This window comes from Rhinoderma darwinii, chromosome 2, assembly GCF_050947455.1.
Source record: "Rhinoderma darwinii isolate aRhiDar2 chromosome 2, aRhiDar2.hap1, whole genome shotgun sequence".
Classification (NCBI taxonomy): domain Eukaryota; kingdom Metazoa; phylum Chordata; class Amphibia; order Anura; family Rhinodermatidae; genus Rhinoderma; species Rhinoderma darwinii.
Window position 1 is genome coordinate 267,561,133 of NC_134688.1, and position 24,413 is coordinate 267,585,545.

Sequence of the window (24,413 nt, forward strand, 5' to 3'; positions counted from 1 at the left end):
TAGGAAAGACTGGGCCCCATAGCAAACTTTTGACTGGGGCCCCCCCTCCGCTGGGTGTCACACAACCCCCCCCCCCTTGTAGATAGTGCCTTTTTTACAGCCCCCCCTGTAGATAACGCCATACAGCCCCCCCTCTGTAGATAGCGCCATACATCCCCCTGTAGAGTACGCCATATAGCCCCCCTGTAGATAACGCCATACAGCCCCCCTGTAGATAACGCCATACAGCCCCCCCTGTAGAGAACGCCATACAGCCCCCGCTGTAGAGAACGCCATACAGCTCCCCCCCTGTAGGGAACGCCATACAGCTCCCCCCCTGTAGGGAACGCCATACAGCTCCCCCCTGTAGGGAACTCCATATAGCCACCCCCCCCTGTAGGAAACGCCATACAGCGTCCCCCCCTGTAGGGAACGCCATACAGCGTCCCCCCTCCCAACAAAAATGCGACCTACAGTGTGTCCTACAAAATACATGTATCCCCTCTCCACAGGCAGCGATAGGGAGAACGGGGGACTGAAAGTCCCCTGAACTTCTCCATGACTAACCTCTGACTTCCGGCGTCTGCGCAGCTCAATAAAAATGAAAGGAGCGCTGGTCACGCATGCGCACAAGCACGACCGGCGCTCCATTCATTTCTCCGGAGCTGCCGACACAGACCCCAGAAGTCCGAGGTTTGTGATGGAGAACTTCAGGGGACTTTCAGTCCCCCGTTCTCCCTATCAATGCCAGCGATCACACATGTATCCCCTGTCCTGTGGAGATCCTGTGGAGAGGGGATACATGTCCTGTGGAGAGGGGATACATGTCTTTTGCTCTATTTTGCGCCTTCAGGACCAGACACCGTTTAGCCATTTTTAGCACGTGTTAGTTAAATGGCTATAACTTTTTTATTTGTTAGGCTAACGACGTGATTTTTGCGACGTTTTTTTCCGTAGACAATGCAGGTTTCATTTTTTATCGTTTTTATACACACCTTTTTTGCTATTTTAGAATTTTTATTCATAAAGTTTGAAAATAATAGTAAAAAAATAAGCTTTTTTTACGTTTGAGCTATTTGTTTTTGGTAATAACATAGTTTTACACTAAAATAGACCTTTTATTTGTGATCGCCATTGTCTACCGTAAATTTTTATATATTACATGTCTATATTAGGGTAATTGGGTCAGCGCTAGCGTTACAACAATGTTTGGCGGGGGGGAACGTTTTTTTTTTTGCGGTGGGTATTTTATGTGTATTTATTATTTACATTTTTTTTGCACTTTACTTTATTATTTTTTTATTACTATGGTCTGTCCCCCAAAGGTCAAAGAAGACCTTTGGGGAACTTTATATATTTTTTTTCTTTCTTTTACACCATGTTTTTCCACTGTAACTGGAGCTGCACAGCAGCCCCAGTTACAGGGGAAATCAGCCCTCTGATAGTGACTATTGTCACTAATAGGGCTGTGCTGGGTCTAGTAAGACCCAGCAGCAGTCTGCCACTAACGGCACCCGGCGATCATGTGACCAGTCACATGATCACCGGGAGGAATAGAGACAGCGCCGCTGCTGCCTCTATTCCTGTACACAGCGCGCATTGACCGCTGTGTACAAGTGATCAGAGAAGACAGAAGCAGCGAAAGCTGCTTCTATCCTCTCCTCAGGGTCCCCGGCAGTCACTGACAGCCGGAGACCCGACATTCAGCTGCCCGATCGCGCGGGCAGCAAGTTAAAACCCGAGCCGTAGAAAGTCTATGGCTCGAATTTTAAGGACCCTGACCGCTGGCCGTAAAAATACAGCCAGCGGTCGGGAACCAGTTAATGGCAGAGCGGGGAGATACCTCCCTGCTCTGCCGTAGTGTTCAGTGGCGTCCCGCTGTAGCAGCCATAGCGGCTGCTAGCGGAGCCTCCGGCCATGGTGGGGGACTGCTGCTACGGCGGTAGTTACGCCACTGAGGGTAGTGACTTTTTGGGGATTAGGGATCTAAATTGTGTGAGTTTCAGTGAAGCGTACCGGGCATACATTCAGTTTGTAAATATAATTATATAGTCTAGTAAGATATGGAAATTATTACTTTGACAATATAAATTAGTAGGGAGACCTGCCGTGTTTTATTATTCTCAATGTCGGTCACCTCTGCCTCCAGAATGGTACGATGGTCATCCATGAGGGAAATGAATGACAACGAACTCAGGAAAGTTTTTATTTTCTCTAAATCAGATGAAGATAAATCCTCAAAATGCATTTGAAATGTCATCTGGTGAGGATACAAAATCATTGGTAGAAGGATTACGGACTCGGAGGATAGTATGTCTGTTTTTACATGGTTCTGTCATTTTGGCTAATATTGAAATAACCCTATTTCGCCAAAGGTAATATTTGTTTTGGATAGTTGGCAATTGCCATCATACTTGTACAAGTTAATTTTGTCCCCACTTAGTTGTCACTTTAACTCCTTGACGCATTATCACGCACATGTACGTGATAAGGGTCATATGGAAGTATAGAGGGTGCTCACGGGCTGAGCGCCCACCATACCCTGCGGGTGTCAGCTGTGTTTTACAGCTGACAGCCCAGACTAACAGCCGGGAAAAGAAATCGCACTGTTCCTGGCCGTTTAACGCTTCAAATTCTGTGGTCAATTGCCCAGGGGCCGGGACTCTGGCACGACTTAACAGAAGCCTGTGAAAATGACGGTATACTACAATACATTGTGATTGTAGTTCTATTGTACGATCGCTGGTTTAAGTCCCCTAGGGTGACTAATAAATGGTGTAAAAAAATAGCTTAATAAAGTTATCAGTAGTGAAAAAATATATATATTAATATCATATATATATAAATATATTATTTTAAGTTAAAAAAAACAAAACTTTTCCCATTTTTCCTTTAAAGTAATGTAAAAAATAAAAAAAATAAAAATTCGTATCGCTGTGTCTGTAAAAGTCTGAACTATTACAATATAGCGTTATTTAACTCGCACGGTGAACGCAGTAAAAAACAAAAATGTAAAACACCAAAATCGCAGTTTTTTTGGTCACCTCACCTTAACTGTTAGGCTGGGTTCACACAACCTATTTTCAGACGTAAACGAGGCATATTATGCCTCGTTTTACGTCTTAAAATAGGGCTACAATACGTCGGCAAACATCTGCCCATTCATTTGAATGGGTTTGCCGACGTACTGTGCAGACAACCTGTAATTTACGCATCGTCGTTTGACAGCTGTCAAACGACGACGCGTAAATGGACTGCCTCGGCAAAGAAGTGCAGGGCACTTCTTTGCCACGTAATTTGAGCTGTTCTTCATTGAACTCAATGAAGCACAGCTCAAGATTTACGAGCGTCTCAGACGGCTCGCAAAATGCGAGGAGGAGCATTTACGTGTGAAACGAGGCAGCTGTTAACAGTCTGTCTTTTCACACGTAAATGCCTCTCATCGTGTGAACGTACCCTTACTCCTAGACTCTTCCAATTCACAACAATAGCACTTAGCAGATCAGAAAGGTGGCATCCTATAATAGTGCCACGATAAAACTCACTCAGCTTTTCAGTACAACCTATAATACTAGCAATATTTGTCTATGGAGATTGCATGGCTGTAGCTTATTTTTATGCACCTGTTTGAAATAGGAGTGGCTGAAACGACTAAGCTCAATAATTAGGAGGAGTGTCTACAAAATGTATTAATGCTATCTAAGATTTAGATAGAGGCAAATTTATCATAGTGGTGCATGCTTTTTGATAAATGGAAAGATTGATGGGAGTAAATACAGGGCAGTTCTTGAAGGCAAACCTGTTTCCGTCTGGCAGAGATATAGGATTGGGACAAAGGTGCACCTTCCAGCCTGACAATGACCCTAAATATACTTCGTAAGCTACAATTAAGTGGTTTGAGGGGAAATATTTAAATGTCTTGGAATGTCCTAGTCAAAGCCAAAACTTCAATTCAGAATCTGTAGCATGACTTGAAGACTGCTGTACACCTATGCAATCCATCTAACTTAAAGAGGCTCTGTCACCAGATTTTGCAACCCCTATCTGCTATTGCAGCAGATAGGCGCTGCAATGTAGATTACAGTAACGTTTTTATTTTTTAAAAACGAGCATTTTTGGCCAAGTTATGACCATTTTTGTATTTATGCAAATGAGGCTTGCAAAAGTCCAAGTGGGCGTGTTTAAAGTAAAAGTCCAACTGGGCGTGTATTATGTGTGTTACATCGGGGCGTTTTTACTACTTTTACTAGCTGGGCTTTCTGCCGAGAAGTATCATCCACTTCTCTTCAGAACGCCCAGCTTCTGGCAGTGCAGACACAGCCGTGTTCTCGAGAGATCACGCTGTGTCGTCACTCACAGGTCCTGCATCGTGTCGGCACCAGAGGCTACAGTTGATTCTGCAGCAGCATCAGCGTTTGCAGGTAAGTAGCTACATCGACTTACCTGCAAACGCCAATGCTGCTGCAGAATCAACTGTAGCCTCTGGTGCCGATGTGTCCTCGCTCGTCCGACACGATGCAGGACCTGTGAGTGACGACACAGCGTGATCTCTCGAGAACACGCTCTGTGTCTGCACTGCCAGAAGCTGGGCGTTCTGAAGAGAAGTGGATGATACTTCTCGTCAGAACGCCCAGCTAGTAAAAGTAGTAAAAACGTCCCGATGTACGCACATAATACACGCCTAGTTGGACTTTTACTTTAAACACGCCCACTTGGACTTTTGCAAGCCTCATTTGCATAAATACAAAAATGGTCATAACTTGGCCAAAAATGCTCGTTTTTTAAAAATAAAAACGTTACTGTAATCTACATTGCAGCGCCTATCTGCTGCAATAGCAGATAGGGGTTGCAAAATCTGGTGACAGAGCCTCTTTAAAAGAGTTGGATCAGTTTTGCCTGAAAGAATGGGAAAAAAATCCCAGTGTCTAGATATGCTGAGCTCATAGAGATATACGTCAATAAACTTGCATTGGTAATTACAGCAAAAGTTGGCTCCACAAAGAATTGATTTTCAGGGGGTGAATACTTGTGCACATTAAAGTTCTCTGTTTTTTGTCTTAATTATTATTTGAGTCCTAAACACAAATATTTTACGCCATTAAAGTGGTAGTTATGTTGTGCAAATCAAATAATACAAACAACCAAAAAAAAACTATTTTCATTTAAGGTTGTAACGCAAGAAAACAGGAAAAATACCAAGGGAGTTTTGGGGTGTGTGTGATGGAATACTTTTGCAAGGCACTGTAGAAGAGAAAGAATGTATTTATTCTACTTTTTAAATGTTATAGCTATTTCTTTTTTTATTTTTGAAACTTTCTTGGTGGCGCCTATAATAGAGACACACACTTCCTATTGTCTGTATAGACAGTAGAGCAGGGTTCATGTGCTAAACGGCAGCTAAAATGAAGGGATATCAATTGACAGGGAAATATCATAGATTATTACAGTCTCCAGGAAGTGATGGAGAACAGCCCCTCCTCCAGAGACAAGGGTGTATAATGTTATCAATCTGACATATTAAGGCCTCCAGCGGTACAACAGAGCTGTCTTTAAATCCCTTACACTCAGATGATCATGAGATGATTCTGCCTAATCATTCACAGTTTATACAGCAACACTTACAAGTGAGCTACAGAAAGAATTAGCAATTCTGACAGGCCCAGTTGCCCGAAGTGATGTTTTGTTTTTTTAGGAAAAAAAAACATAATTGATAATATGAAGAAAAAAAACCACAGTTGATATCTGGTTTTGCTAACGCACATTACCCATTACTGTGCAAAAATTGCTTTGATAATTAGTTTTTTTCTGTCCATTCAGGATTTTGACATACAGTAGATCAAGTCATAAAAGTGAGATCAAGAAAAAAAGGTTGAGTCAAGAAAAAAAAATCTTAAGTGGCGCTACTGTGTAGGCGTACAGTATTTTTCCCATAAGCATCACTTCTCCTGGGGTATTTCATATTTGTTATTGTTTTAGAACTGCAACACGTTTCAACCTTGCATAAAGGTCTTCATCAGGCATATAACATTAATAACAGACAGTGTGCATATATATGTACACAGAGTGTAATAATGACGTACAGGTCATCTAAAGAGGGTATAGGCTAAGGAGGGCGGAGACATGTATAAAAAAAAATACAGACAATAACCATAAAATATTGAATAAAATAAAATAAAAGACATTACATTAAATAAATAAATAAATATTTTTAACCCATTGGGGAGACAGCTAGTTTTGGCCTTGTGGAAACAGCCTATTTTTTCAAATCTGGCATTTGTTACTTTATGTGGTAATAACTTTGGAATGTTTTTACTAATCCAAGCAATTTTAAGAATGTTTTTTTCGTGACATATTGTACTTTATGTTAGTGAAAACATTTTGATCGATAAATCCAATATCTATTTGTGAAAAACACCAAAATTTAGAGAAAATGTGGAAAAATTAGCATTTTTCTAAATTTTAATTTTTTCTGCTTCTCAAACAGATAGCAATACCACACAAAATAGTTACTAGTTTACATTTTCCATATGTCTACTTTAGTTTGCATCATTTTTTGAACGTCCTTTTCTTTTTCTAGGACGTTGAAAGGCTTAGAACTTTAGCAGCAATTTCCCACATTTTCAAGAAAATTTCAAAAGAATATTTTTTCAGGGACCAGTTCAGATCTGTCTTTGAGGGCCTTATTTATTATAAAGTCCCCATAAATCACCCCATTTTAAAAACTGCACCCCTCAAAGTATTCAAAACAGCATTCAGAAAGTGTGTTGACATTTAGGTGTTTCACAGGAATTAAAGCAATGTGGAGGTGTAATTTACAAATGATTTTTTTTTTGCCGACATTCATTACTAATACATTTTTTCCTACAACACAGAAGGTTTTACCGGAAAAACGCAACTCAATATTTATTGCCCAGGTTCTGCAGTTTTAGAAATATCCCACATGTGCCCCTAGTTAGCTAATGGACTGAAACACAGGCTTCAGAAGCAAAGGAGCACCTAGTGGATTTTCAGGCCTCCTTTCTATTAGAAAATATTTTAGGCACCATGTCAGGTTTCAAAAGGTCTCGTGGTGCCAAAACATAAGAAAAAACCTTCAAAAAGACACCATTTTGGAAACTACACAATTTTGGTCCAATGTTTTTTTTTTTTGTGCTAAATTTCTTTGAATTAAGCCATAAAAATGTAAATATTAATTTTTTCAAATAAAACATACAATATTTTCATATTTACACGAAATAAAGGAGAAAAAACACGCCAACATTTGTAAAGCTATTTCTCCCAATTATGGAAATACCCCATGTGTGGTCATAAACTTATGTTTGAACACACGGCAGTCCTCAGAAGGGATGGAGCGCCATTTGGCTTTTGGAGCTCAAATTTTGCTGGAATGGTTTTCGGTGCCATGTCACATTTACAAAGCCCCTGAGGGGAAAATACAGTGGAAACCCCATAGAAGTGACCCCATTTTGGAAACTAAACCCCTTATGGAATTTATCTAGGTGTATAGTGAGCATTTTGACCCCACAGATTCTTTTCAGAATTAATTGGAATTAGACCGTGAATATGAAAATCTAAATTTTTTCCCATAAAATGTAGTTTTTGCTTAGATTTTTTTCATTTTCACAAGGGCTAAAGGAGAAAAAGCACCACAATATTTGTAAAGCAATTTCTCCTGAGCACGGCAATACCCCATATGTGGACATAAATTGCTTTTCATACCCACGGCAGGGCTTAGAAGGGAAGGAGTGTTATTTGGCTTTTGGAGCTCAAATTTTGCTGGAATGGTTTGCGGCTCCATGACACATTTGCAAAGCCCCTGCGGTAAGTGGAGGTGAAATTTGCAAATTTCATTTTTCTTGCTGAAGTTCAATTTCATTAAAAAAAAATCTGCAACACGGAAGGTTTTACCAGAGAAACACTACTAAATATGTATTGTGCAGTTTTTAGAAATGTCCCACATGTGGCTCTACTGCGCTCGTGGAATAAAACTCAAGCCCTAGAAGCAAGGAAGCACCTAGTGCATTTTGAGGCCTCTTTATTATTAGAATATATTTTAGGCAGCATGCCAGGTTTGAAAAGGTGTTGAGGTGCCAAAACAGTAGGAATCCCCCAATAGTGACCCCATTTTTCCAATAAAATGACATTTGTGATCAAAATTTCTTATTTTCACAGGGAACAAAATACCCCATTTTGTTGCCCAGTTTGTCTTTAGTGCGGCAATACCCCATTTGTGGTGATAAACTGCCGTTTGGGCCCATGGGAGGGCTCAGAAGGAAAGGAGCGCTATGTGTTTGTTGGAGTCCAGATTAGCTGGATTGGTTTTCGGGTGCCATGTCGAATTTGCAGAGCCCCAGAGGTATCAAAGCAATGGAAACCCCCCAAAAGTGAACCCATTTGGGAAACTACACCCCTGAAGGAATTTATTAAGGGGTATAGTGAGCATTTAGACCCCACAGGTGTTTTGCTGAATTTAATGGATGTTGGGCCGTGAAAATTAATATCAAATTTTTTTTACTGTAAAATGTTGCATTTTTTAATTTCCACAAGGGATAAAGGAGAAAAAACACTCTAAGATTTGTAAAGCAATTCCTCCCAAATAGAGCAATACCCCATATGTGGTCATAAACTGCTGTTTGGACACACGACAGGGCTGAGAAAGGTAGGAGCGCAATTTGACATGTAGATCTTGCAGATTTGATTTCTGGGCGCCATGTCGGATTTGCAAAACCCTGAGGTACCAGAGTATAGTGGAAGCCCCCAAGAAGTGACCCCATTTTAGAAACTACACCCCTAAAGGAATTTATCATTTGCCTGGACAAATGACAGGGCTCAGAATTGAAGAGCACCATGCACATTTGAGGCTTATTTTGGTAATTTTCACAGCATTGGCGCACAATTGCAGGGCTCTGAGGTCAAATAGTAAAACAATTCAACAACAAATGTATCTTAAGCATGCATTATACCATCAGGTATAACTATCAATTAATCAGAATACCAAAAATATACCTGATATACAAATAACGTCGATAGACAACAAAATAACAAATATAAATATCTTTATTATCCCATAAGGGAAAAATTACCCCCAAAAATTACATACATTTAAAACACAGAAATTTAAAAACACCCCGGATCTGAATGTCCGACATATCCCATAATAATAACCATGAAATGTTACAATGTGTGAAGCTATAAGGTATTGCCTGAAGATCAGAAGTCTAGAATGATCAACTACCTATGGCATGAATATTTCACATTTGTGGATATATAGAGCCACGTCAATATCTGAGTTGGCTATTTATTTACCTGCGGTGGACATGATGAAAACTACCCGATCCGAGGACCACCTCGACGCGCGTTTCGCGTCCTTCGTCAGGAGGTGAATATGCTAGTTGTTTCCCCTCTATAAGTACAAGCTCAAATGAGCTGATGTTAATCGGTGCATGACAGATCATGCCCATCTCCATGCGTCAGACCATCCGCGTCATGGCCGGAAGTTGTACCTGGAAACCAGGACTCGTTCTCATACCTATTGACAACTTCCGGTCCGGCGCATAAGAGATCACGCGACCCGCACGCGCTCCCATCAAGTACCCAGTGAGTAGAACAAGAAGCATATTATAAATAGAGGGAAAATGTCAACTTTTTTTATATATACACGTTGTTATGTTTAATGTTGGTATATTTACGGTAGTTATTCATATTTTATGGAACAATAGGTGATGTAGTGTTTAATGATGGTTTTAGTCATGTATATAAAAAATTGGATATATTATTTGCTTATTGAAGTAATTATACAGTTATGAATTGGATACGTATATACTCCTTTATTTATGTATTTTTCTAGAGCCCTTTTTAGCATCCCTATACTGTGGGTAGAGATAGGTATGATGATATATATCGAGTATTTCTGTATCCATGTATATGGGTTTTTGGTGTTTTACAAATTGATATCACAGTTGACATTTTCCCTCTATTTATAATATGCTTCTTGTTCTACTCACTGGGTACTTGATGGGAGCGCGTGCGGGTCGCGTGATCTCTTATGCGCCGGACCGGAAGTTGTCAATAGGTCTGAGAACGAGTCCTAGTTTCCAGGTACAACTTCCGGCCATGACGCGGATGGTCTGACGCATGGAGATGGGCGTGATCTGTCATGCGCCGATTAACATCAGCTCATTTGAGCTTGTACTTATAGAGGGGAAACAACTAGCATGTTCACCTCCTGACGAAGGAAGCGAAACGCGCGTCGAGGTGGTCCTCGGATCGGGTAGTTTTCATCATGTCCACTCCAGGTAAATAAATAGCCAACTCAGATATTGACGTGGCTCTATATATCGACAAATGTGAAATATTCATGCCATAGGTAGTTGATCATTCAAGACTTCTGATCTTCAGGCAATACTTTATAGCTTCACACATTGAAACATTTCATGGCTATTATTATGGGATATGTCGGACATTCCAATCCGGGGTGTTTTTAATTTTCTGTGTTTTAAATGTATGTAGTTTTTGGGGGTAATTTCTCCCTTATGGGATAATAAAGATATTTATATTTGTTATTTCGTTGTCTATCGACGTTATTTGTATATCAGGTATATTTTTGGTATTCAAATAGTAAAACAAGCCCCCAAGTAGTGACCCCTATTTTGGAAACTGAGTAGTGAGTATTTTGACCCCCACATGTTTTTTTTCATTAGAAATGAATGCCTAGCGGATAAGTAAAAAATAAAATTTTCCACTGATCTGCCATTTTAGTGCACAATGTGTTGTGCCCAGTCTGTGCCACTGAAGACAAATACCTCATAAAATCTTAAGCGGGTTCTCCCGGATATTGTGATGCCATATATGTGGACGTAAACTGCTGTTTGGGCACACTTTAGGGCTCAGAAGTGAGGGAGCGCCATTTGGATTTTGGAGTGCAGATTTAGCTTTGGTAGTAGTTCTGTTTATGGTTTTGCTGGTATTTCAGTTTATAATGTGGGACATATGTAAGCTGGGCAGTACATCAGGGCATAATAAGAGGGTATAATAATGCGGTAAATAAATAATAATTCATAGATATGTGGCCAGTGTCGCATTGATAAATGGTGCCCAATCTTATCCGCTTTTTGAAAATTCTGCAAATTTTGCATTGCCATATTTTGAGAGCCAGAACTTCTTGATTTTTTCTCCACCAGAGCAGTGCGAGGGCTTATTTGTTGCGAGGCAATCTGTAGTTTTTATTGGTACCATTTTGGGGTACATGCGATTTTTTGATCACTTTTTATTTCAATTTTTGGCAAGCAAGCTGACCAAAAAACATCAATATTAAGGGCACGTTCACACGTGGCGGAATTGCTGTGGAATTCCGCTGCGGACAGTCCGCACTGGAAAACCGCAGCAGACAGTCTGTCCATTGGTTTGCACACCTTTTTAGTTATCTTCGTGCAGACGTTGCGAACAACTTCACTGCGGATCATAGGCTGCGGTGCGGAATTTGGTGTCCGCATCATACACTGGCTGTTGCGGACTTGATGCGTACTTGTGGCGGAATTTCTCCATTGACTTCAATGGAGTTGCAAAATTACACAATTAAATCCGCAGATGTTATGTGTGTTGCGTTGCAGATTGCTTTCACGAACAGGATATTTCATCATTCTGGCTGGACCTATGTGTTTCGAGGTCTATAGCCAGACTGAGATAGAATGTTTTAAAAGAGAGCAGGATGTACTCTTCACCAGAATCCGCAACGACTAATCCGCAGCAATTTACTTCACATTTTAGGCAAAGGCGCAACGGAATCTGCAATGCAGATTATGTGCGGCATTGATGCGGACAGTGTCTGTAGAATTCCGCCATGTCTGAACATGCCCTAACAATGTTTTTCATTTTTATTTTTTTACACTGTTCACCGTGGGCTATAAATGACATTTTAATTTATTCTACGGGTCGATACGATTACGGTGATACCATGTTTTGCAGCGTTTGCACAATAAAATCACTTTTAAAAAAAAAATAATTCTTTCTTGTGTCACGATATTATGAGAGACATATTTTTTTATTGTTCATCAAAAAGCAGGGATCAGAGCTAGCTCCGTTCCCTGACGTTACAGCAGGGTATCAGATGTAACATACAGCTGACACCCGCGGCTGATATCGCAGGCATAGCATCTGTGCCTGATCCATCTTGTTTCTGGGTCAGAAGCCTTTTAGGCCTCGCCTCTGAGAGGGAGCTAACCATCTTCTGTACTTGGCAGACAGGAGTCCATTGTTAGGCTTCCTATTTCCCATTACATCGCTGGGTTCCAATCTGCTGGTAAACCCCATTGATGCAGCGCTCGATTTTGAGCGCTGCATTTAAAGGGTTAATCGGGCGGATTGGAGGCTAGTAATATACAGCTTACGCTCGCTGGCGATGGTGCGGGCTCAGCTTCTGAGCCCGCACCAGAAACACAATGTACAATTACGTTGTTTTGCCTTAAGACCTTGGCGACAGCGACGTATTAGTACGTGACATGTCACCAAGGGGTTAAAAATACTTGCTAAATACATTGCCTAAAAATTGAAAAAATAGAAAGACTAATCAATATTCAAGCAATTCTATCACTACTTTTAATCCTGGAAATGTGTATGTGAGAAAAACTTTAAAGAAACATTGGGGAGTTCTCTTGAATGATCCAATTTTAAATAAAATAATTTCAGATTAACCGGACATCATATTCAGATGTGGCAGAAAGAGTAGAAATATAATTGCCCTAAGCAAACTCAGACCAAGGCAACCGTCAAAACCAATAAATCTCTTTCCAAACTATCATGGGATCTATAGATGTGGAAAAAGGAACTGTAAGTGCTATGCAAGTATTGCATCCGGAAAAAAATCTGTAAAATGAAAAGTAACCAAAGAAGAATTTACCATCAAAACCTTCCTAAACTGCAGCTCTTACTGTGTTATATACTGGGTGCCATACTCACATTCAATCCGGTATATCAGTAGGACCAGACAAACAATGCACAGCAGACTAGACATAATTTATCCACATATCTACATATCTACTGCAACACCACAACTCCTCTTCTAAAAACATCAAAGTGGCCCCAATAGAACAGATTGCACCTCACCAGCGAAATCGCATTTCCATCTTAATCAAACGGGAGTCATACTGGATTTTCAAAGTCTAACTCCAGATGGGTTAAATGAGAATATAGAAACTGTTTAAGTTGTCCACAGAAAATAATTTGATCAGAGAGTTTAGAAAAATTTAATGAATAACAAGAACAAAAAACCTGATGCCTGTAGTCCTCCTTTCTTCTAATTGGTACGTATCCAGTATGGAACAACTGGAAAAACTCTTTTTTGACATGCTCAGTCACCGTAGAAAACTCCTTCTTAACACCCCTCAGCAACCATAGAAAAATAAGCAAAAATAGAGGTAACCTAGTAATATGAGACACTAATTGAGAAACTAGGTTTCTGAGGACTGGATTTGAAGTGGAGCACTTTGAATAGGAAGGCAGTAATGCCGCAGCTAATGATCTACATGGTGACTACTTTTTGATCCACCTCAAAATGGTTCTATGTACACTGAGACATCGATACTCTATTTGCTCATACGTAAACGATCCCAATAACGTCTTAAAAATAAACTTTTTAGCAAGTATTTCTAAAGGTATTAATTGTATATATGTACTATGTTTTCTTTTCTTTTATTAGATATTTTAGGATTATTGTCTGTATTTGTTTTCTGCATGTCTCAGCCCTACTTAACCTATATCCTCTTCAGATGAGCTGTATGTCATCATTACACTCTGTGTATATATGCTCACTGTTTGTTATTAATGTTATATGCCTGATGACGACATTGCTGCAAGGTTGAAACACATTGCAGCTCTAAAACAATAAAATATACCAAATATCCCTAAAGAAGTTACTCCATCACAGTAGCGCCACTTAAGAAGTTTTTTTCTTAACTCAACTATGGGATAGAAACACAAGGTCCTTACTCGATGCCTACTCCTTGAGCCTGCAAACTGTGAGTCTGAGGCTCGATATGCAACAAAATGCAAGCCTTAGCGAAATATAGGTCAGTCTTTGTGCCCTGACGATATTACCTTAGAGGAGTGATGGTCCCTCTCTTTTTCTCTTTTTTCTTTAACCAGGTGATCATATTAAGGTAATTTTGAGGTGACCTGTTTTGTCAAGGGTTTTTAATGTGGGCTTCATATATATCATCACAATATACCTATAAACATATATGTAGACATGGATTGTGAGCTTGCGTCCTTTTGGCCAAAATGATTACCAATACCCCAGGTATTTTTCATTATTATGTATATTCACTTCTCTTGGACACAGCCGGGTCTTTGATGCTGGGAGAGCATGGTGTGTTGTTGTTTGGCATAGCAAGCAGGGTAGCCCGCTCTATGAATTATCAAGGCGTCACAAATAGGCTTCTACCTGGCTATACACGTTGTGCCTCATGACGTACACACTATCCCTCCATGTTTCACTCACTTGCACCCCATTATCCATTTATTTCTATTGAGGCACTTCACTCATTACTGCCCCCTATATTTCACTTATAGTATTACACTTGCACACACACTATTCATTTATTATTTCTTACTACACATCCCATGCACCACACACCACTCCCCTCAAGACTAGTGGGAGTGGCTATTATTATTTAAAGCACCTGCTCACCCTTTCATCAGCGTTTCTGACCTGGCTGTGTCCATTTGTAAGTATGGCCTTTTTCGGTGTTTTTTATATATGTAGATACTATCATGTAAATACTAAAATAACATAATAGGACACTATTGGTACCGTACAAAAGATTTTTATTATATTTAACCAAAAAATAAAAGACAATGGCCATCAAGACCTAAAATGACAGACAAATTAAAACAACATGGTGGTGGTGAGGGGACCACAATATACAGAGCAGCGTGTCACAATCAACATTGATCAGAGAATACAGAATGTCACATATAATAACTGTAGATACTACATCGAAGAAAAAAATATACACTCAGTAAATAACTGCATATCAGTGCCGTCTCAGAAATAGAGAGATGTTACATCATAGATAGTACTAGGAATCAATACCAACCACTGTGGTGCATACTGTAAATAATGTATAATTCATATATATCATGTAGTCACTTACTTCGGTCAGTGGCCAAGTAAAGCTAACATTAACATTCACCTTGCTAGTAAGTAAGTATGTTTTTAGAATGCTGAAGGAAAGCCACAAAAATAGGGAGAACATACAAAATCTACTTGTATTTTCTTCTATACAGAACTGACTTAATGTTTCATTCATACTACATGTTGTACATTGTCTTTTCAGTTTATAAGAAACTCAATAACAAAAGTTTAGTGACTAAATTGATATCCTTTATTTAAACAAACATTATTACTCTTAAACTTGAAAAGGAAGAGGACCAGAGCCATAGTTCAAAAGTTGGGCAATTTTAGCCAATATCTAAGCTAAGGCTACACTAATATGTTATGACAAACGTATGACCGAATGTGCCTTCTTTGATAAATTTGTTACTTTTTCTACGCTGTGTGGAGTAGAGATGCGACTTTTTTCATAATGTGTCTAAATTCTGGCAAAGCAGCAAGCAACATCCCCTTTGCGCTCCACTTTTGCAAACTATTTACTTGCATGTAGAAAATGGCATCAAATTCCGGCGAAAATGGTTAATAAGTATATCACATGGGTTCCTAATCTCCCCAGACCATCAAAAAGCATACAACCTAATCAAGAGATTATAATATATTATGTGTAAACGATATCCTTACTGATTGCAAAATGTAATTACTTGCTAACCGCTAACCGATGCTTCCTTACGTAATATGCATAGGTTCACCTATGAAGGGAGAGGATTGTCATGCCCCTAAATTATCTACTGTAGTTTCTTTGTGAGTTCTGCGTAACCGGTTTAGTTCTGTTTTCTAATGTAGAAAAAAGCCATAAACTTGTTTAAACAGAAATATATTGCATAACAGATAAGACACAATTTTGGACTAATATGAACCAAAAGAAGGTGCAAATTCATTGATTAATATGGGCCATAGGCTGAAGCTTTTGGATCTTCTTGATGTGTCATTTTTTTTTATTCTGCTGCCTCTTAGGTGCCATAAGGGCCTCTCAGACACCAGGGTCTTGGTGCATCATCTGCACTACTAGAGGAAACAACTGAAGATAACTAGGTTGAATTATTTGGCAAGTAAGTGATTGGTTGGAGAATAAGGGTGCAGTCACATGTGGCGTGCAGAGCTTTATTTTGATGCTGTGAAAATGTAAGGAAAGTATGCCGTGTGTGACTGCATACTAAGAGAATTACTTTTTTAGGAGTGCAACTACCGATATGAAAGCCAGAGATGTACACTGCAGAGATGGCACTCGTTTATGCTAATATACCAGCTCATTAAAGATGCTAGTTACAGTAGAGGAGAACACTTTACTGTTAAGTGTACAACTAAATTTCATTAAACGTCTGTTTACTATTAATACGTCTGTAATTTGGCTTTGCATATGCCTAATAATAGCATAAATATTGAATTCATATGTAGCATCAAAACCTGCTCTAGCTGCTACAGTCCAATTATACAAACAGTAGTGATTGTGTAGCTGAAAAACAGTATATTCTTTTTTACTTTAAGGTCATTACTCGCTTCCATTTTTGCTAAAAATGGAAAATGTTAGCGACATCCATTTCTGACCTCAATTTTGTTGGCGGATTTCCCAGGTCAGTCGAACGAAAGCTTTCATTTTTATTTCAAATCCCACCAGTTTCAGTAAATTTCAGACGTGTGTACAACAAGCAAAGTGTTGGCTTACTCTGACCCTCTATCCAGTTGGTAAAAAAAGAACAGATAGACTGTTTTTAAAGTAGCTGGCTGGACTGTTTCTTATTTTTCCTCCAGAGGATATTTTTGATCTAAGTTAAACAAAAAAGAGCTTTGGTTAATCGTAAGCGTCATTCGAAAAAGTAATCACTGTAGTCTGACGGCTTTGAGAGAAAGGTAAACACAAAAAGGCACAAAGAACAATTGACTTAAAGTAGGCAATGTCTGTAGGACGTCATGAGGAAATAAAAGCTAAAATGTCAATTACAGAGTCCTTTGTCAGTACACTCAACGGGAACCTTGAGTAGGAAGTAGTAACAGTGGGAAAAGTAGAAGACAGATTCTTTACATGAACACCACATTTAGAAAAGTTGTGCTTTTATGATGTATCTGCATGGAGGCTCATTGTTATTCATGCTAGTATTTATATAAGTTCTAGAATTAAAAATTTGCAATTAGAAACAATGGCTGTTGACAGGAAATAAAAGATCTTGTGCTTCATCTAGTCTGACAATTATGCATGTGAAAAGCTGCATTCTAGAATAAACAAGATTTCTGCACGTTCCTGTCATGTTGAAATATATTTATTGTTACTTTTCCCACTACATTATTCATATCCTTTAGTACTCTCTTAGTACAATAATGTATTCTAACTTAAAGGGGTTGTCTGAGTTTTGTTTGTTTTTCTAAATCTCAGACACCCACTTTAACCTGACATAAGTGTGCCATAAATTCACTGACAAAAAATAGTTAAAAGCCTCCTCCAAGACTAAAAAAAAACCCTCAAATAGTATATAGTCACTGCACTAAAGAATAACTTTTAATATTATGTATTAAAATGTTTTTAAAATAGCAGTCAACTGTGCTATGATGACGAAAATAGGCTTAAAGGGAACCTGTCACCAGCATTTCACCTATTAACCCCTTAGTGACCAACAATACGCCTTTTCCCGTTCGTCACTAAGGGGCCTTAGTCTAGGCTGCCGCCTTTTCACGTTAGCCTAGACTAAGTCCTGCATGGGTCTCCCGTGCAGGCTGGAGCCGGGGCTCAGCTGTCTGATGACAGCTGAGCTCCTGCTCCAACACCCGCGATCAAAGTTAACTTGTTTACAGAGGGAGTGAGCTACCTCTGTTACCCATCGGCGGCCCGCAAATGCAATCGCGGGTCTCCGATGGGGTGTCATGGCAGCCGGGGGCTTGATAAATGCCCCCAGGTCTGCCCTGGACATATGCCGATTAGGACGCGCCGGAGGCATGTCCTAACAGATTGCCTGTCAGATTTACACTGACAAAGTATACCAAAGCATTATAGCAGTGATCTGAAGATCGCACAGTAAAGTCCCGTAGTGGGACTAGTAAAATAAATAATAAATGTGAAATAAAGATTATTAATAAAAATTACAGTAAAAAAATAAATAACCATTTTTTTCCATAAAAAGTGGTTTTATTTAGTAAAAGTGTAAAAAATAAATAAAAGTACACATATATGGTATCGCCGCAACCGTAATGACTCCATTAATAAAGTTAATATGTAATTTAAACCGCAAGGTGAACACCGTAAAAAAAAACACAAAAAACAATGGCGAAATTGTAATTTTTTTCCATTGCCCCCCAAAAAAGTCATAATAAAAATGAATCAATAAGTCCCATGCACACCAAAACAGTACCAATCAAAACTATGTCTCGTCCCGCAGAAAACAAGCCCAAAAAAATCACTACATTGATTGAAAAATACAAAAGTTACGGCTCTTGGAAAGCAACGATGCAAAAACAAATAATTTTAGTTCAAAAGTATTTTTATTGTGCAAAAGTCGTAAAACATAAAAAACCTCTACATATGTGGTATGGCCGTAATCGTACCGACCCATAGAATAAAGGTAACATGTTATTTATGCCACACAGTGAACAGCGTCAATTTAAAAACGCATGGAACAATGGTGGAATTTCAGTTTTTTTTTATAATCCCCCCAAAAAAAGTTAATAAATGTTAATAAAAAAATTATATGTACCCCAAAATGGTGCTATTAAAAAGTACAACTAATTCCGCAAAAAAACAAGTCCTCATACAGCTATGTAGACGAAAAAATAAAAAAGTTATAACTCTTTGAATGCGACTATAGAAAAACTAATAAAATAGCTTGGTCATTAGGGCCTAAAATGGGCTGGTCACTAAGGGGTTAAACCAGCAATACCTGGTGGTAGTGGGTGAAAAATAATTTCTATATAACCTATGATTGTCTTCATAGTCAGCTCTATATCTTTAGTATTCAATTTTTTTGTGTTCCCACACCATATGCTAACGACCTTAAAAGTGTCATATTTTCATTTGAAAAGAGTAAAATCTTAGTTTGAAAAGAGTCATATCTTCATTCTTCAAGTCTTTCCGAGTTTACCCCACCTCCTTACTTTTGATTGACAGCTCCCTGCCTTCCCCCAGTACACACCAGCGCTTGTGCATCGATGTCCTCTTCTGGTGTGTGCGCACAAAGGGACACCGGATTATTACGATAAAAGGCGCAAAATGTTTGCAGACCGTTATTTACAGTTGGAGGAGGAGTTTAGGAGAGGGGATAACGGCAATTAACTTTTGATAGCAGCGGCCAGTGAAGAATAAGTAAAGTTCAATAGGTGAAATGCTTGTGACAGGTTCCCTTTAACATGTATTTATTTTTGGGTAAGTAGACATGCAGTGTTCTTTTTGTATGCTGCCCCAGTATGGTCCTAAGAAAACATCACATGCAGAAATAGCCACTCTGAAAAGGGCAGTCTAACATGCAGGTCCTGTCTTTAAAACCATCTCTACACCTTAGACAAAGTAGAAAAGGTCAGTGCCATATGTGCAGCAATGAGGTCTCGTGTGACCAAGCTGCCCATAAAAACTTCCCCTTATATGGTTAGAGTAACTCCATGCTCTGCCTCTTTTAGGTAAGTTAGCTAAGGTTGCAGAGACATATGTTTAGGTCTGTTCATTACCGCCTAGCTAGGCGACACAAAGCTGGATCAAACATTATGACAGTATTGTTTGGTGAAAAGAGTGATAGGAATTGTAAAGGGAAGTATTTTACATATGGCCAGCCAGGAGCAATATATATATATATATATATATATATATATATATATATGTATATATATATAAGCTCTTTTTCATTGTCGAGCCAAGGCCCGAACTGTTGTCAATTTATTTCTGTATTTTTGTACAATAAAATTGTGTTAAAACGTGAACTGAAGATAGACAAAGAGGTGTGGACTGATAATGTACGTACACAGTGAATTGTTGTGTTATACTGTGCGCCCAGACCTTGAAGTTTGGACGAGTAACACAATTTTATTTAAGGCCTGATCCAGGTTACAATTGATATCAACCTATTGTTATTTATTTAATTTTTTCTGAGGTATTAACGTGTCTTATTTTGCTTTGCGGTGTGCTGTTCTACGGCGACGAATCATCGGGCGATCGAGCAACACAAGAGTTTCAGAGGTATCGACTTCGGTGCCCTTCAGGTGAAGTCCAGCTGGTTGGGAAAAGGCGTTCCAGAGGCGTTCCCTTTTTCATGCAGCAAGGGACAAGGAAGACAACACAGACTGAGAGATGACTTCTGATAGATAAATATCGATGTCGGTGTTCTTCAGGTGAAGTCCAGCTGGTCGGGAAAATGCGTTCCGGAGAAAAGGACCTTTTTCTTGCAGCAGGGGACAAGGAGGACAACACAGACTGAGATGACTTCTGATAGAGTGAGTATGGATTTCGCAACACTTCACTAAAAACACTACATTTAATCCAGTACCCCCCACTACATACAAGTCAGTAGGAATGCTGGACGAGGCTTATGCGCATGATAAGATGTGCATCAGCAAGGGGAGTGTTTTTAACAAAACCTCCAAAAGGCTACACATGCTTCATAAAATGATCTGTGTTTATGAGGAGACGTGGAAGCCTGAAAACACAGAAGTGAAGAGTGATTCCCCAAATCTTCACTGCCAGTGTTGTGTCAACAATGTGAAGCAGGTTTGTGCTTTGCAGACACAACTGGCAGAGAATGCCCAATGTAAAATTGATAGAGATAAGTATATTTGCATACTGGAAGCGCAGGTGATAGATTTGAAAAATCATGGTGATGATATTGATGCACAGCTGACTGGGTCTTATGCTGTGATCAATGCATTTAAGGATAAGGCGGCATCTACGGATGCCATCATTGCCAACTTGAATGATGAGCTTGCTGCTAGTTGGTTGCCAGTATGCAAAACATCATAAAAGATTTCTCAAAAATGTTACCGGCCTTGTCTTTTTCAAGGCCTGATTCTGCTGTAAGTTTGCCCTTACAGGGCAAAAAGGGGGGAGTAGAAAGAGTGATGGATCAGATGTCCCAAATCGTGATCCCATCCAGAAACCTGAAGGTAACAAGGTTACTAAAGTGTTAGGCAAATGTAAGCGTACGATAATCAGAAGTGCGTCCCAAGCCATGCAGAACTTTAAGAGTTCTTGCACTGTTGACTGCCTTAAGTCCAGCAGAGCATGTACTGTTAAATGTTTTGCATGTGCCAGCTCAGGCCATATTGCGAAGTACTGCAAGTCTTTGGGTACTAAGCAATGTGGTCCTGTTAAATGTTTTAAATGTGGTCAGATGGGACTTATTGATAGAAACTTGCATGGTATGAGCAACCGTGGAAAGCCTAGTAATGAAGCAATAGAAAATGGCCACATTACATCAAATGGTGGATTTAGGAAAGGACTAAATGGCTACATGAGAATCTCCACCACACATTTGCTAAACCATGTGTTCAAAGATCTCAATAACGAACCACAACTGGTTTGGAATTCAGCTGTGAATATTAAGTAGGCCATAAATTACATGTTCACAGTTAGGGGGTTCTCTTTTTGATGTCAGTACTGTGTGTTTATGGTCTGTTGTTTGATCCCAGTTCTTTTGTTGTCATTGTATTTTTTTTTATGGTTCCTTCACAGATTCTATTGTGGGTATTCCTGGTTATCAGTAGCTATGTAGTTATACTATATGGGTGTTGCCTGTATTTATAATGCATAATTAGAAAACCACTCCAGGAAAACAACTGGAGAATCAACCATTGAATCAACCAATTTTCTTCTTCAACCTGCTCATCCACCCTGTGATAGTACTGATGGGTGAAAGGACTTGCCGACCAAGCAAACTAGGTCAGGCATAAAAGCATGAACTTGGACTAAGGACATAACATCAATACTGTCCTGCGACCCGTAATTGTCAAGTTTATGTATATATATATGTTTGTGTAATGTAATTTGAATCAATGTGTCGTACAAAAACTTTCAAGGTGTACATATAGATATTCTAGGTGTAGATATGTGTCCGCAACATAGGCATAGTCAGTGAGGATGTGCCCGTCCCACAGCGAGTGAGTATGTACGTGGAGGCGGGCATATATTTACAGCCTTTGAAGAAACAGAGTCTGTAGCCAATATATTATCAGAGAATATCAAGACAAAGCTTTATTTAAACATGCATGATAACAAACGTTTAAAAAGGTATGTATAACAGGAGAAACTCAATAAAAAATGATATAGAGACAAATCAGGAGAGCCAGAGTTTATATATTGAGCCCTTATTGTATAGGTTTGCAGTAGGACTATCACTGGTATAGCATATGGTAGTTTGAACTCAGTGCATGTATTGATGCTATTGAGGGACATAAATGGTCCAGAGAAACAGCATCAAGTACTAAGAAAAGGGGATCTAAACCATACCCTGAAAATACAGGAATAGCCAGGATAATCTTACCCATAAACAGTCCTTGGCTGGGTCCCGATAGTCACTGTGTGCGCCCCGACGCGCGTTTCGCAGATGTCCGCTTCCTCAAGGGGGTGTAGTGTGTCTATCCAGGAGGCATCCTCTATATACCCTATCTATGATGTGGCCCAGGTGTGATCTACATAGATACTGCTCTGTTCAAGGTTGCATGGCGCGCATCCGACGGCGCAACCGGAAGTGTGGCAGGCCCACTTCCGTCCTCCATTGCTGCGGCGCACATCCGGTCTCTGGACGCGTACCAAGAGATCTGGACATGCGCACCGCACTATCGGAGGTTGGGGCGTGGCCAAACCCAGTCCCGGCCGCGCACGTCAAGTGCAGGCACCCCATTGGACAGCAAAGCGAGGTGTATGTAAGTAAATATATTGGGGCATCTAATAACCCGTTTAGTGCTTCAGATTCTTTACTTTTAACAAGTTAGTATCGCTATAGTGTCCAGAAAAAACTCAAGTGATTGCATATGATCAGTTTTAAAAGAAATTCATTTTTATGCCTAAATAATAACAGATCTCGGAAAAGACGTTGCCCACATTACACAGTGTTTGACAAAAGAAAATAAAAAATACATTTAATAATTAAGATGGCAATGCCACAAAATAGCCAAATATGATTAGATAAATATTCAGTTGTATATGCTATAATGCAATGGTAATATAAGAAATATATATATATATAAAATTTGTGTGTTGATATAGTGTATCATTTACGGACATACCAATACGTCACAAACATTGATATAAAACCCTAAACATCGGAGATACATAGATCTCCAAATAAGAGCGTACACACATAACAAACATAATAAGGCAGTGCACAGAGATTATATAAGAGACTGTTACTGTTAGGTGACAGTCATATAAGGTTGTCTGTAAAAAAGCAGACAACATTAAAGTGCCTGTGCAAACATATATATGAGAGCAAAGTCGTGAACAAATTACATAAGTAGAGTCCCGGGTATGCATAATCCACATCACGATTCATAACATAAAGAGTCGTCCAATTATACGGGGTTTTATTCAGGGGTACACGGATGCTTCACTGGATAATAGCCGATATATCACATACCTACTAAAAGAATATATATGTTAAAAACTAAACACACAAACAATCCACAGTTTAAAATTCATTAAATAGTATTATGCTGGTAGTCTGGTGGTTCCGGCTTCCTCATAGGAAAGGTGCAAAACTTAATTGTTCGTTAAGTCCAGCCGGTGCCATAGATCCTAGTTGCACAATCCACCTACATTCCTTTTGTGCCAGGACCTTCTTCACATTGCCCCCCCTGATGCCACAACGTATACGTTCAATCCCCCGAATTTTGAGGGATCTTGGGTTGCACCCGTGATACATTTTAAAATGTCTGGGCAAGGTTTTGAGTTCTATAGGGTCATCGATAACCCCTGCCTCAATAATATCCCGCACATGTTCTTTGGTGCGTATACGCAGTTCCCTCGATGTCAGGCCTATATAAATCTTTGGGCACCCACATACAGCGTAGTAAACTACATGTGTGGTACTACACGATATGTAGTCTTTGATATCAAACGACTTAGTACCGTCCACTGATTCGTACTTGTTTGTTCTACTGATGTTGGGGCACGCAACACAGTTGCCACATGGGTAACACCCTTTTCTTTGCCCCTGAGATCCGAAAAAATTGTTTTTTTTTTGGGGGTATAGTGGCTTTTGACCAGGATATCACGGAGATTCCTACTCCGCCTGGCCGTCATTGTTGGTTTGTCGCTAAGACAAAGAGCCAAAGTGGGTTCGGACCTTAAAATTGGCCAGTG

General features: G+C 39.5%; 1 long non-coding RNA gene across 1 annotated transcript in view; it reads right to left on the reverse strand.

Annotated features, from left to right (window-relative positions):
• Nucleotides 1-15,775: 15,775 nt before the first annotated feature.
• Nucleotides 15,776-24,413, reverse strand: part of LOC142741140 (uncharacterized) — a 76,583-nt gene continuing 67,945 nt past the window's right edge. Inside the window, exon 4 of the long non-coding RNA XR_012881012.1 lies at nucleotides 15,776-16,911. This is a non-coding gene — a long non-coding RNA (uncharacterized LOC142741140). The remainder of the gene's footprint in view (nucleotides 16,912-24,413) is intronic.